The sequence below is a fragment of the Pinus tabuliformis genome, chromosome 5_1, assembly GCF_031772625.1.
Source record: "Pinus tabuliformis cultivar Carrire ecotype Pingquan chromosome 5_1, CPIR1, whole genome shotgun sequence".
Taxonomy (NCBI): Eukaryota; Viridiplantae; Streptophyta; class Pinopsida; order Pinales; family Pinaceae; genus Pinus; species Pinus tabuliformis.
Window position 1 is genome coordinate 935670610 of NC_142305.1, and position 13700 is coordinate 935684309.

At 40.1% G+C, this 13700-nt stretch overlaps 1 protein-coding gene and 1 non-coding gene across 5 annotated transcripts in view; both read left to right on the forward strand.

Moving 5' to 3' along the window:
- DEG15 (protease-like protein) overlaps positions 1-13700 on the forward strand; it is a 131592-nt gene that overhangs the window by 49959 nt on the left and 67933 nt on the right. The window lies entirely within an intron of this gene.
- On the forward strand, positions 3256-3329 carry TRNAP-UGG (transfer RNA proline (anticodon UGG)). Its single transcript has one exon. It is a non-coding gene; the product is annotated as a tRNA-Pro (tRNA).

Sequence of the window (13700 nt, forward strand, 5' to 3'; positions counted from 1 at the left end):
GATTACTTGGTGTACAAGTTTGTAAAGATCATATATGATTTAGGCATATTTTCCTAGTTTTAATCTTGACATGATGTTATCAGAATGCTATGAGAAATTGGCAGATTTTGATACTTAATTTAGCCATTGCCCAAAATAGCCCTTCGCCATTTAACAACATCAGCTGATTACAGCTTATGGCTGGTCTCAATCCTACTTTCTATTTGACCGAAAATGTTTGAACCTGTATGTGTGCATTTACAATTTATAATTTGATGGTTATTTGGCTCGGGAATGAATGTTTCATTCCAAATTGATTTACAAGAATTCTTAAAAAACAAGACTTGTAAAAAACTTAAAAAACCGGGTGCAGGTACCCATGCAACACAGGTTTTGATGGTAAGGACCGTGGAAGAATGTTTCATTCCAAATTGATTTACAAGAATTGATTTAGGGTTTTTTAGGTTTTGTTATAAGTTATTTTTTAAATTTCAATAAAAAAATTATTTGAAAACTAAATTTTTAATATAGTTTTTTTATGAAGAACCTAACCCGAAGAACCCGAAGAACCCGAAGAACCCAAGAACCCAAGCACCCGAAGAACCCAAGAACCCATTAAAGGAAAAGAACCCAATTTTTTTTTTTGAAGAACCCAATTCTTCATGGAAGAACCCGGTTCTTCTGGGTTCGTCTGGGAAGAACCCGTACCCGAATCCGGTACTTGGGTGCGGGAACCCGGGACGGGTTCGAGAACCCCACCCCCGTGTGCGGGTATCCATGCAACACAGTCAAATACCCTTTGTAAATGTATCTAGGCACCCACTAGCCAAAACCTTTGGCGATATGGTCAGAACTTTCTAATCGTAGTCAACAAGACTAGTCTTGGTTCATCAGCTCAACAAGTCGTCACTTGGAGCAAGGTCAATACCTTTGACCAAAAGAATGGTGAAACCCTGGGCCAATTACCATTCCTACATGCCAATTGAATGGTAAAACACGTGCTCGATGCTAAAGGCACTCACTCTACCCACTAGCCAAGTACCTCTTATTAGAAATACTGAGGGGGGGTGAATCAATATTTCGTGCTGAATCAAGTCTTACCCAATTTATACTTTGATTTGCAATGTTAACTGAATCATCATTTAACTAGCAACACATTATGACATTAGATCTAAGCATAAACAATAAACCATGGGCAATATATAATCATAAAGGCATGTGAACCATCAGAGTGCAACACATCAACAAATCAACATACACATCATCACATAGGAACACCGGATGTTAGGTGGAAAACCCAACTGGGAAAAACCACCGTTGTTGTTGTCTCTGTCTTCTTCTTATTATTATAAATAAAACCTTCTATTACATCTTGCATTGGTGTGAACTTCTACCAGTGTGTAGGCTCTTACCTGTTGGAGGTTATCATCTCCTATTGTTTCTCCAACTACTACTGGAAGGAAGCCACCACTCCTTGATAAAGTTCTCTAGCCACCACCGGAAGGAAGCTACTACTCCTTGTACAAGTTCTTCGACCATCACTGAAAGGAAGCTACCATTCCCTCACTGAAGGCTGCAACCCTCAGACTTCTTGTGGATGTTGTTTTAGAATCTTTCACAGTGGATCCACCTGCAACAAATTCAAATCCTGTAGGCTATTGAATTTTGTAGCGATGGCCAGTCTTCATAATGTTCAATTTGTACATGTAACGATAAAATGTAAATCATATTTGTGATGAAAGAAAAATCAGAAGTGGTAGTGGCTAGTTACATCTTGGTCAAATTTGGTCAATAGGTCAAACAGGGTTCCAAGCGATAGGACAAGGTGAGGATTTTCACATGCATTACGTCTAAAGTGGTCTACTCAATGAAAGAACCAAAACTCATGTTTCAAATTTCCCAAATTCTCAAGGGCCTTATAAATCATCCATTTGGGCATTATGATGTGGCAGGATGGGTTTCTGGGTAGCATAATAGGGGAAAATATTGACATAATTTTTGTTATATGTTAAAATTGGTCTACAAATTGAGAGGAACAAAACCCATGTCTTGATTTCTCCAAATTCCCAAGCACGTTAGAGATTCAACGCAGGTCGTGATGACATGGTAGACAATGATGATGTGGCAATGCAGGGCATAATTTGGTCAAACAAAGCAAGATCGACATGAAATTGGGTCGAGTTACAACGAACCCAATTGGTAGAATTTGCAAATTATCAAGATGTTGAAGAACTAGAAAAAGGTGACCAAGTTGATTTATTAAAAGGAAAAAGTCAATTTCAAGCTAGCTATTGGTGAAGTGAACTAGTTGTTGGGTCGTCTAACTAGCCATTAGAGACTTTATGGACCAAGAATGTAGCTATTACAATGTAAATTATTTTCTCCAAGGACTAATTATAATTCCTCCAAAGACAAACTAATGGGACATTGAACTATTGTTTTTTTACTATTCTTCATGGTTGACCATGTCCGACCATTAGCAAAGGAAAACATGGACCAAATTGGGAAATTTAGTCAAGTTGACATTTTGTGGGGCGATGAAATATGACTAGTAAAATAATTTTTTGAGGAGTTCAAACTAGCCATTATCTAGTCGTTCCAAATTATTCTATAGAAGGCTAGCCTTCCCTTGCATATTTGTTGTTGTTGTGATATGAGATTGGTGCCATGATTCTAATAAAAGTGCTCATTTTGCAAACCTTTGTCCACATACTTTATGTTCATTGTGCAGAGTGGGTTTAGTTTGTATTTTTTTTCTTGATCTCGTTGTTATCATGATTTTAATCTAATAATCTTAATAATAAGTAAAGCTACACATCAGTGAACAAGTTGCACCATTGAGGGGCTATTCAATCACGTGGAGAGGGCGAACTAGGGGAAACCCCACTTGGCTTTATTGTTTTGCAGCTGGATCACTCCAAGCGATTGGACCATTCGTAAGGGGAGCTTCAAATTGTGCAGGGGTTCATATTCATCGCACACTCAATCTGAAGATCGGAGACACCGAGCCAAAGCGGCCATTCCTAGTTAGGTTTGAATATCTTTGAGGTTATTGAGTCAATATTGAGGGAAATTTCTCATAGAGACCAAACCCACTCCTTTGATTTATCGGCAAGATCAACTTAAGAAGGTGCATATTTTACATTCTAACAAGGGTGAGGTAAGTGGGGCACAAGGTATTATTCCAACAACCACTCTGACCAAAGAGAAATGAAGGTGGAAAAATGTGGGAAAGAGATTTTTATGTCTATAAAACAACATTTTCTAATGATTAGAAGGGATGTAGCGCAGCTTGGTAGCGTGTTTGTTTTGGGTACAAAATGTCACAGGTTCAAATCCTGTCATCCCTACCTTTCCCTTCTTTTCTATGGAAAGAAAGGAAGGAAAGATCATTTGATATTGATAAGACGGGAACATCAAATAATTGAATTGTATCAGATGCGATTCTTTTAAAAGAAATCCAAAACCTTTTAATTTTTGCATTTGTTTAGGATTTTATTACTTGCTGATATCAATTACTTTATCTTACTAGCAACTTAAAAAGTCTTGGAGAAATTTAATTTTATAGATAGATTTAAGTCTGAGGGGAGATACGTGTTTTATATGATATATTTTACACTCATATCTGCTGACTTTTTGCAATTCAGAGTGTATTTTGCTTGCTGTACTCATGTAAATCTGCTACAAAATCAGAGATTTCCAGCACTCTACAAGTACACATTCCTTAAGAAATCTCTCTAGTGACTCTACTATCACGTCCCTTCTCAAAAACATTAGTCACAAGGTGCTACTACACATTTTTGGCACAATTTTGACTTAGGAGGAGAACCCCACACTTAGACTTGGGAACTATGGGGCAATTTCGATTTTATTTAGCAACTAGTGGAATGTGGGGGCCACCCACATGAGGAATTTGAACTTGGCCATTCGATGTGCTTGGAGGGAAGTCGAATGGGTGGATGGAGGAGCCCACATGAGGCTAAGGAGGCCCAAGGTAATAAAAGGAGGATCAACTCTCATTCTCGACCATCTTCTACATTTGCAAACAAACACTCACTTGTACGCTTTGCTGCTTAGCAAGTCTACTGACTGTTTAACCATGAATCTCTCACGTGGGAGATTCAACCTATACTTCGGGGGACCATCCGTGCCCGCCCTAGGGAGGTTGTTACACAAGAGTTTTCAGGGAGTCAGGGACAACAACACACTTCAACCATCAGCGCAGAGAGGGAACTGCGTATTCCTGGGCAGCCAAGAAACACGCAGGAGGAGTTGGAAGCCAGCAAGGGGATTCATTGCTTGTTGGGAGATCCAGGAACTGAGGAGGCAACATAGTAAAGGCATTTTCGCTGGAGTTTGTAGCCAGCTAGACCAATGCATCAGTCAGTCGAATTTCTGGACAGAGGCACTGCACAGAGGCCATCCAACAACAATTCATGGGGACTTGGGGAGCAGTTTATTTGGGCCAAGAGCCATTCGGGGTGCTTGGAGTTGGATAGCATAGGTAAAACTAACATTTTGGAGGAGTTTGCAGTAGGATTTGCAGGTTGTTTCTTGCAAGTCGAAATTGGCAGTGGAAGCTGGGGAGAGGCTCCAAGAGGGCCAAAAATCCAAAGTCAAAACCAGCTAAATTCCCTTCTGGGTTTTGTCCAAGGAGTCCGGAGTTAAAAGCGCACAATTTTCTAGGTAGTTTTTGAGCACCTTCCAGCTAGTCGAAGTTTAGTAGGGCAATAGTTTGAACTTTGCTATAGCAACGTAGTGCAGAATGGTGCAGCAGCTGGGCAACCTTTAGCTCAACTATTTTCTCACCTGGGGTTGGTCTTGCTTGTTCATTGGGACAAGCCCAGATACACCATTCCATTTCATATTGTATCTAGCTTGCAAATTTTTAATAATATGGCTTAGTAGTTCCTTATTGGCAGCGTTTTCATGGATGTTTGATGTGTGTTTAATTTTTATATGCTGCTGCACAGTTTATTTGCTTAATATCAATTACATTCCTATTTAGGAACATTACATCTACTAACCTTAATTTTATCTATTTTACTGTTTAGAGTGAATTTATTTCATTTTCTAAATGTACTTTAAAGTTTATTATTAAATTTGGAAATTTTGGGTGATTTTCCAAGAGGGTTTTAATTAAATTTTTGAAAAAGCAATTTCTAGCTAGATGTTATGTCTAGGGGTGGGAAGGCTTGAGGACTTGATTTGCGGCTTATGAGGCCTCTCCTCAACCTATGATAGCTGAAAAAGATAATTTCCAGCTAGATGTTATGTCTAGGGTTGGGAAGGCTTGACGACTTGATTTGAGGCTTATGAGGCCTCTTCTCAACCTATCATCATTGAAAAACACAACTTGAGTTGTATTTTTTAGTGATGATGGGCTGAGGAGAGGCCTCATAAGCCTCAAATCAAGTCCTCAATCCTTCGCACCTCTAGCCATTGTAAAGTCCTCTTCTAATTAATTGCCCAAGGGAGGACGAAGTAGCCTATCCAACCCTGTAGGCTATAGTCAATTATAAGGGGGTGGACCCACTATTCAATATTATTAGGGTAACATTGGGTAAATTAGGGTAATTGGAGGAAATCTTGTTAAAGAAGCCAAAATTGGGGCTAAGTGGAGGAAAACTTGTTAGCCCTTCAAATTCAAATTAGGAGAAGAACCCCAAAGGAAATCTATAAATAAGAGAGGAAAATTATTCTTCTCATCATGGTTTATGGATATTTATGTTTGTGAGTTGAGGCTCTGAGGATTTTAAGATAACTTTTATTCTGATTGGTTTTTCTGGTGAAAGATTCCACCCTAGCCAATCCCTCTCTCTATTCTGTTTGGCATAATTTCATGAGATATCTTTCATCTAGTTTTGGCAAGCTAGAGAAGATTTCGATAAATGATTTGGTTTAGGGAGCAAATCTTTGGCAATGAGGCAGTTTGAGGCACTTGTTAGAGCAACGAATTAGTACCAGACCTCCGTATGAGACAATGAAACCTCAAAAATATCAAGATGACCAAGTCTGAGTCTGTGGTCTCTTACCTCACCAGATTTACCCAAGTGAGGGACGAGTTAGCTGGAGTTGCGGAGACAATCGTAGACACAAACTTGGTCAGTTTTGCGTTGTTGGGTTTTCCCAAGTCATGGGAATATAATGTTGATGCTATTAGTGGCAAAGAAAACCTATTAGGATGGGAGAGGCCGTGGAGTGATTGCATGGAAGAGGAGACCTGGAAGCAGGCCAAATCTGGGTCCCATGCGAAGACTGAGGGAGAGGAAAACCTTGCTCTAGGGGCAACGCCAAGGGAAAGAAAAACGCAGGAGCAGTCAAGTCCAATTCAAGAGGCAAGAAGAAGAAAATCTCAACAAAATAAAGTGTTTATCTTGTCATCAATTTGGGCACTATTTCACCAAGTGTCTGAACAAGAAGGGGTCCAAGAAGGACCATGTGGCAGCATCAACCGAAGACGAGGAGTTCACTTCTTAGTTTAAGGTGGAGTTCTCGCTCATATCTTGCATGGAAAGCTCAATGCCCAGTAGCGTATGGTATATTGACAGTGGAGCATCCTGTCATATAACCGGGAACAAAGGATATTTCAACAAGTTGACAGAGAAGGACATATAGTTTCACATAGAGATGGGAGATGATGGCAAGCACCTAGCCAAGGGCATTGGCGCTGTTAAGTTTGAGAGGGATTCTGGGAATCCTCTCTACCTTAGAGATGTCATCTACATCCCAGGGTTGAAGAAAAACCTTGTTTCAGTCTCAACCTTGGAGAACAAGGGTTATGAGGTTATCTTCAGTAGAGGAAAGGCCTTTATCAAGCCTTTCAACTCCGAAGCAGCTAAGTAGATTGGAGTTAGGGTGAAGAACCTCTATAGGCTACAGTTTGAGACAACCACGACCTTGACCAACAAAGGAGTTAGTGAGCGGAGTTGTGACCTAGGGGAGCTATGGCATAGGCATATGGGTCACTTACACCATGTAGCATTGCAAATCTTGAGAGAGATTGCCACAAGGATGCCACAATGCAACATTAACATGGCATGTGCAAGGGTTGTACACTTGGCAAGAAGGCCAAGACATCCTTTCCTAGCAGAGACAATAGTGCTAAGAGTATCTTAGAGTTGGTACATTCAGATTTCTGTGGACCATTTTCCTCTCCATCCCTTATGGGATACAAATATTATGTCACCTTCATTGATGACCACTTGAGAAAGACTTGGATCTTCTTCATGAAGAAGAAAGATGAAGTCTTCTCGAAGTTCGTGGAGTTCAAAGCCTTGGTGGAGAACTAGATTGGTAGAAATATCAAGGTGTTGAGATCAGACAATGGTGGGGAGTATATCTCCAATGCCTTCAAGGATTTGTGTGTCAAGGAAGGCATAAAGAGAGAGCTCACCGCACCTCATATCGCTTAACAGATTGGGATGGCTGAGTGCAAGAACCAGAGCATTGTTGGAGTGGCTAGGGCCATGTTGCATGACTAGGGGCTGCCAATGTTTCTTTGGGTAGAGGCATCCAATAATGCAGTGTTTTTGCAGAATAGGAGTCCAAACAGGGTGCTGGGTAGAGTCACACCAGAGGAGGCTTTCACAAGCAAGAAGCTTGATGTGTCTCACTTCTGGATCTTTGGAAACCTTGTTTTCTGCCATGTGTCTTCTGATAACCGGAAGAAGCTGGAGCCCACAGCAAAGAGGGGCATTTTTGTGGGCCACAATGAGACATATAAAGCGTACAGGGTGTATATTCCAACACTCAAGAAGACAATGATCAAGCATGATGTGAGATTTGAGGAGGAAAGGGATCTTAGGAAGTCCTTGGAGCATGAGCAGGGTGCAACATTGGAAGAGGAGGCTCAACCAGCTCCTCAGACTTCATCCCATCTAGTTGTTGGGTAGGCCGACAAACATGTAGATGAGGAGAAAACGTAGGAACAAGAGGAGAGAGTAGAGCTAGAGGGACCCTCTCAACTAGTGACTACTAGCGTAGGGAGAGGACGAGCCAGGTGGGCAGATCAATTGATTAAGGTTGCTTAGGATAGAGCTGGGGCCCCTGGTTCCATATTCAGACAAAGTAAATTGCCACAAAAATATATAGGGTACACGACACTTATGACTAAGATTAACGACTCAGAGCCTTCTTGTTGTAAGGAAGCATCTTCTCAGTAGGCATGGCGAGATGCCATGGTGGAGGAGTATTTCACTATCATGCAGAATGGCGTCTGGGAGATTGTGCTAAGAGCACTTCGAAAATCAATTGTTGGTTCACGTTGGGTGTACAAGATTAAGCACACAGTTGATGGGAATGTGGAGAAGTGCAAGGCTATATTTGTGCCCAAAGGGTTCTCTTAGGTCGAAAAGAATGACTATGATGAGACATTCGCACCCGTGGCTCGATATTCGTCCATTAGGACCATTTTGGCGATTATAGCGTAGATGGGGTGGAAGGTCCACCAAATGGATGTGAAGGTTGCCTTCCTTAACGAAGTTGTTGAGGAAGAGATATATGTTGAGCAACCAAAAGGGTTTGAGACTTTCAACAAAGACACACATGTTTGCAGGCTGAAGAGAGCTATTTATGGGCTCAAGTAGGCACCAAGGGCATGGTATGCTCGGACAGACAATTACACTCTAGGATTGGGCTTCACCAAGAGTGAAGATAACCCTAACCTATATTATATTGTGGTTGGGGGGTATCCTCTCATTCTTGTGTTCTATTTTGACAATTTGATACTGACAAGGGACGAGAAGCTCATGAGTGACTGTAAGAGAGATCTTGTAGAGGAGTTTGAGTTGAAGGACATAGGGCTGATGCACTATTTCCTTGGGTTGGAGGTATGGCAAGGTGATGAGGAGATCTTCTTGGGATAGGGCAGGTACAAGCAGGAGATTCTCAAGAGGTTCCACATACAAGATTGTAGGCCCATTGTTGATTTTTCAAGTGCAATAGATACAAGCACAATATTTCTGAACTATTGGTAATTACTTCGAATGATATAGATCTTTTTTTAACAATTCCAGTTTATCATTAAGCAATTACACTTCAGAAATTCAACCATAAACCATAAAGACAGTAGAGATCACAATGCACAAAAAGAGAACACAAGATTTACCCTGGGAAAACCCACTTGGGGGAAAACCCAACAACCTTTTCCTTAGAGAAATTCTTCAGTTCAATAAGAGATACATCTAATGCAACTAGTCAACTATGACATCAACAAGATCAACAAGCTATGGTCAAACCTGGTCTCCAAGCCTTAAGTCAAGTCAAACCAAGTCAAACTTTTGCTCTTCAAGATTTTAGCCTTCACAGATATGCCCAAAATTTCGGCCTACCTAGAAAATTGCCTAGAAATTCAGCTTGCCTAAAAGAGTCACACATATGAAATCTTTAGAGAGAGAAAGATGCGAGCTAGAGAGAGATCTTCCCCCTTCTTCCTCCGATTGTCCTTCGTTTGGATGCCCAAAACTTGCCTTCTTGTGTGATGATTGAATGACGCTCTTGTGGAAGAGGTCGAATGCCTTTATATAGTGATCTGCCTGTCCTAAATGGGTGTGTCTCCTCACTGGGCTGACTTCATTTGAGGGAGGGTTGACTTGACTACCTTGGAGCCAAAAATTCAAAATTCAAAATTCAAAAACTTCTCTTTTAAATCCGACATAAAGAACATGTCTTATACAAATTCTTTCAAGGGCTAAATAATCAAAAGTCATGAGGAATGTCTTACAAATTCTTTTACATTACAATAACAACAAATATATTTATGAAGACCGACCATAGCTACAAAAATTCAGCACTCCCTCTTAGCTAGGGAGGTATTCATAATGACTAGATAGATGTTCTTCATTGTGAACAAATTCTCTAAGAAAAAGTTATAACAAATCATCACCATAATTGGGTCACGATTGTAACACATGGTAATCCTATAGCATCACCCATTTACCATAATCGGGTCAAATAACTTTGACACATGGTAACTCAACAACATCATTATGGTAGCATCATTCAGGTCAGTACCTCAAACCTTGTTGAGAAATGAAGGGCAACTAGATTAGGGTGATTTCTCTTACTTTGATCACTGCTTGTGATGTATTTTAAGCTTATTCTTTCACTTGATTATTATTATGTTGTTATCATCAAACAACTACCAAATTATGAAGATCAAATAGACAAGAGGACACAAAATGTAGGCTGCCAGTTAGGGCCAAAACCTCTCCTCATGAGAGGAAAACCAACAAGAATTCTTCTCTTTTTATCGAATGTTCAAATGACGAATTCCAAGACCTAGGACCCTTGTCAAAGATCCTTCTAAGACCAAGTCAAACTTCTCCTTCTTGATGAACTCTTCCAACTACTTTGACCTAGCAACTTCCAACAATTTCAACCCAACAACTTCTTGCAACTTCGACCCAACAACTTCTAACAACTTCTACCTTCCAACAATTTTGACCTAGCAACAACTTTGACTTCCCAACAACTTTGACTTCCCTAGCAACTTCTTTTGCAACTTCGAATTCCCCAACAATTTCTTCTGTAACTTCGACTTTCCCAATAACTTCTGCAATTTTGGTCTAATAGCTACTTTAGAAACCCTAGCATGAGAGAGAGAGAGAGGTCCAAAACTTTGATCTTGCTTCTCTTCTTATTTTCCTTGAACTTCGTCCTTTTTCCTTGTCTTCCAACTTCTTTCTTGAGTAGATCGAACTTTTTTCTTGCTTGAATGAATGTCTCTCAAATGAAGTCGAGGTTCTCTTATATATAAGCTTCTTAAGAGATCGAATTGCTTCCCATGAAGCTAACTTGATCCTTTTTATAGGTCGACTTGTTTGACAAGGTCTTGGAGGGTCTTTATGACACTTTTAACTTTACAAAAAAATCCTTTACAAGATACAACATGCCCAAAGGGGTCTTACATGTATGACAATGACTCTTTTGACTTCATAATTCTATGACAAACCTAGGAGCACTCAATGTGTGCTTGACTTACAAATAAATTTTTCTTGAGCATGAAACCCATGATCACAATAGCAATTATGAAGACTGAACCTAGTTACACATTTCAACAGACCTATGGTATCTCCTCACCATAATACGAGTCAGTGCTTTAGACACATGGTACATCATTTGGCATCAACTAGTCGCCATAATTCGGGTCAATGCTTGACACATGGAATCTAGACTAGTCTTGGTCCACCATAATTCAGGTCAACATCTGGTGAATCACCAAAGGCCACACTCTAACAGAATAATTTGGGGCCCATTTCTAAATGAACCTGATGCTCCAGGAGCATTCTTCCTAATTCGGATCATACATGACACAAGAAGAATGTTAGTCCTCCAGACCATTCTCCCTAATTTTGGTCATAGTAGTTGACATAGAGACAATCTCCCTAGTGCGAGTCACAACACTTGACACACAGAGAATGTTAGTCCAGGATGCTATTTCATCACTCCCTCTCAATGGGAGAGGCATTCTCCACAAGTCCAAGCTTGTCTCTGAAATATACAAACTTTGCGTGGGATAGAGGCTTCATCAAAATATCTGCAATCTGCTCATCGGTGGAAACATATTGGAGCTTCACTGCTCCCTTTTACACCATGTTATGGATGAAGTGGTACTTGATCTTGATGTGCTTCAACTTGTCATGGAACATTACATTCTCTGTCAGCTTCACACAACTTTGATTAGCACAATATATCACGATCGGTTCAAGCACATGATCAAACAATCCTGCGAGTAACTTCTGAAACGATATTTCTTCATAGCTCGCCAAGCTAGCTGGAATATAATTTTCCTTGACAGTACTGAGTGCAACAAATGTCTGCTTCTTGCTCATCCACGGAATCATAGTAGAGCCCAAAGTGAAGCAACGTCTATACGTACTCTTTTTGTCTTCAACACTCCTTGCCTAATCTGCATCTATATAACCTTGCAACTGAATATCACCGTTTGATACATATCTCAAACCAAAGTCAACCGTACCACGCACACGTATCTCAGTATGTGCTTTGCTGCAATCCAATGATTGTGCCTAGGTTTCACCTGGAATGGGCTCAACGTGTTCACTGCAAAGCAAATGTCTGACCTGGTATTAACTAGGTACATCAATGAGCCAATCAACTTTTGGTATATTGATGGATCTATCAAATCAGTTTGTCTCTTAGCTTTCTCAGATTTGTAACCATGGGAGTTAACATCGACTTGCAATCCATCATACCAAACTTCTGCAGGATCTTGATAATATATTTTCCTTGACCAAGAAAGATTTCGTCGAGATTTTTCCATACTTCTTGCATCAATCCAAGATCCTTCATATCAAATTTGGAAGCTAGCTCCCACTTACACCAAATAATTAGATGCTCCATACTTGTCAGAAATAGGTCATCAACATGCAACAATAGGATAACAGGTTCATTCTTCTTGACCTTGAAGTACAAGTTTGGATCAAAATCACTTTTGGATAAACCAAGTCTTGTCAGATAACTGTTAATTTGAGTATACCAGGCTCTTGGTGCTTGCTTAATTCCATACAAGGATTTCTTCAACCTGCATATGTGAGACTCTCTATCATGGACCTCAAAATCTTGAGGTTTTTCTAAGTACACTTATTCAATTACGCCATTAAGAAAAGTAGTCTTTACATCCATTTGATGTAAAGTTCCAACCCATAGAAGGAGCAATAGAAATAATGGATGTAATAGTAGCGTACTTGGTGGCCAGAGCAAAAGTCTCATCATAGTCTTCTCCCTCTTTCTGGGAGAAACCTCTAGCCACAAATATCACCTTGTATTTGTCAATGCTGCCATCCACTGCATGCTTGATCTTATATACCCATTTGGAGGACACCACTGATTTTCCTTCAGGTCTAGCAATGATTTTCCATACATCATTCTTCATAATCTATTGGTATTCTTCCAACATTGCATCCTTCCAAACTTGCTATTTAGTGGCTTCTTCATAGGTGGAAGGTTCAACATCAATAAGATTAGTCATCAACGTTGCATAACCAAAATACCTCTTTGGCCTCTTTCTTTCCTTGAAGGTGCCATGTGGTGCTGCATGTCCTTCGACTTCTTGCAAAGTGGATCTTAACCAAGCTGGTCTTTTCTTGATTTCAAGAACAATCGGGTCCACTAGTTCGCTTGGCCCTTCTGGCTCTTCTTGATGATCAATGGGATGTTTAGAAGGACTTGATGGACCAGATCCTTCTTCCTTAGGAGCTTCATGTTCCTCGTCTTCATCAATGTCCACTTCTTTAGACTTCCAATAAGCCACATTCTCATCAAAGGTCACATCCCTGCTCACTTCAACTTGTTTTTGTCCTGGAATATATATTTTATATGCCTTTGATGATTCACTATAACCAACAAATATTCCTTTCTTACCTGAAGTCTCTAACTTCTCTTATTTTTAGGAACATGAATATAAACATGACAACCAATTTTTTTTAAATGACCAACCTGGTGTTTTTGTTCGGTGAATGCTTCTTTAGGAGTCTTGTCTTCCAATATTCGATGAGGACTTCTATTTTGAATGTAGACAACGGTCATCAATGCTTCACTCCATAGAAACATAGGTAGATCTTGGTCATGCATCATTGCCTTGACGAATTTTTTAATGGATCTATTCTTTCTTTCAATAAGTCCATTTTGTTGTGGATTATAGGCGACTATCATCTCCCTCTTAATCCCAGCTTCTTTGCAAAAGTCAATTAGCTCCTTTG